Genomic DNA, 2152 nt, shown 5'->3' with positions numbered 1-2152 from the left:
AGAACCTCAGTTCATGTTCCTGTTTTTTACACCATGTTCTGTCCTTACTGTGCAAACAAACCTTTTTTTACTTCATGTCAGATCCTGCTGAAAGTTGAGTGTGTGTTTCAGTCGACACACGATCCACTGAGGTGCTGAACCTGATCCTGACCCGTCTCAGTCTGTTCTGCTGTCGTTGTTTTTGTCATGTTGAATAAATGTTTTTCTTAAATGTTTCTGTCTTTTGCTTTTTTCCCTCCGCACTTTAAACTTAAACTACTCTTCATCTCTTCGTCTTCACTACAAACCCCCCCATGATGAGAAAAGTCCATCCTTTCCGTCTTCTGCCTGCTCCACTTTTCAGTAAATGTGTGCTCAAACAGGCCGTTTGGAGATTTTCCCTTCATGACATCACAAAGGGCAGTAGCCCCTCCCCCAGGTGGGTGACACTCCCACAGCTAGGTGTTTGTTCTGCCCTCTGAGTCTGCCTTCTCACCGTAAACAATAGGACATGGATCGAGAAAGCCCGAGTACACCCAAGCCCTTCCAGAGAGGGGGCGTGGTCAGACACAGCTCATTTACATATTTAAAGGTACAGACACAGAAACAGCCTGTTCTGAGCAGGGCTGAAATAGAGGGGTTTATAGACATGATCAAATACAGGATCAGAGTGGATTTAGAACAAGAAACTTCACACACATGTTTTGAGGAGCTCTGACACTTATTTACACTGAAGAAGAAGAGGAGGATATGAGACCTTTAAACTCTCTTTTATGAGGGAGTCCTGGCCAAGAGAGCAGAGTTAAAGTTTCACCCAGAGAACAAACAAACAGACCATAACGAGCAGAAACTACATCAGGAAATCAGTTTGAGCATTTATACACTGCACAAATGATCTTTAATCTTGGTTTTAAAATCTTCTAAACTGATAAAACACTCCAGTTTGAGGGGACTCTGTAGCTCAGAACAAGAAGCAGAAACATGAAACACTGTTTTAGCAAAGATAGAGCGAGGAACATGATGAGGGCGAAGGTTACAGCTGCTACAGTCAAGATCATAAATAAGAAGTTACACAGATAAACTAATCTTCATCCTTCAAGTTATCAGTGAAGGTTTAAAAGGCAGCTGTGTGTAACATCTGGATGAGCCAGCAGAGGGCAGTGTTGTCTCTGTTCAGTTTTTCTCCCAGACATGAACAAATGAACACATACAGAGTTTTAAAGTTTTAATACGAGTGTGAACTAAATGAATGTAACACCTAAACGTCCAGCATCAGATGAAGTGGATTTGTTTGGGACTATTTTCAGCGGCGGATTGATACACATCTGCATCTTTAGAGTGTGTTTGGAGCAGCAGGTTGGTGTTTGAATAAACTCCTCAGCTCTGAACTGTTGATAGAAACCACCAGAACCAGCCTCAGGCAGAACCTCCAGATCCGGCCCTGAACCCTGCAGCAGCTCCTCTCGTGTCAGTCTGAGTGCAGATGTAGGTCCAGCTGACGCTCCGGTTTACATCTGTGGTTTGTTTATGTGAGAGTGTAAACACAGGAACATGTAAACAGGTAAACGACCCAAACAAAGCCCAGTAATCAGCAGTCTATCTGAGCATCGCGTTTAAAGAACATGATGGATTATTGTTTCCTCTTTGGCTTTTTTTTAAACCACGTCAGAAAATGAGGCTGAGGGCGGAGGGGCCTGATTGGTGGTTTTTGGTTTAGGAGACAACAACTGGTCCAATCAGAGTTCAATACACATCTTTAAGCCACAGTCATAAATCACACCTGTCATCTTAAACTGCACAACAACATTTATTCACTTCCTTCAAGCTGCAGAAGACTCTTTTGGGGCTGAAATCAAATCAACTTCCAGAAGCTTTTCATGAAGACACCCATGGCTTCTGTTGTGAAATGTCCAGTTTGTTTTTTGGAGTGAGAAGTAAGGGATGATTACTATTAACAAAAGCTAAACTCCCAGTTAAAGCACTTACTGTATGATTAGGCTTTCCTTTTTAGACCCAGAGTCTGAGTCTAGTTCTACAATAACTACCATTTGCTCATCATATGCTTCATCTGTCGTCGTATTTGTCTTCTTGGATCTTCATCATGTCATGTGTTGGTTTCTCATTTAACCAGTATCAGCTGTGTGGTGGCCCGTCTGGTATAAACCATCCTGAC

General features: G+C 42.5%; 1 protein-coding gene across 1 annotated transcript in view; it reads left to right on the top strand.

Annotated features, from left to right (window-relative positions):
• Positions 1–215, top strand: part of LOC132964699 (BTB/POZ domain-containing protein KCTD9-like) — a gene marked incomplete at its 5' end in the record, with an annotated part of 8195 nt that extends 7980 nt beyond the window's left edge. The window contains one exon of the mRNA XM_061033656.1: positions 1–215. This exon is cut by the window's left edge and continues 315 nt beyond it.
• Positions 216–2152: the final 1937 nt, after the last annotated feature.

This window comes from Labrus mixtus, unplaced genomic scaffold (assembly GCF_963584025.1).
Source record: "Labrus mixtus unplaced genomic scaffold, fLabMix1.1 SCAFFOLD_239, whole genome shotgun sequence".
NCBI lineage: Eukaryota > Metazoa > Chordata > Actinopteri > Labriformes > Labridae > Labrus > Labrus mixtus.
This window is presented reverse-complemented; position numbering and strand designations above follow the sequence as displayed.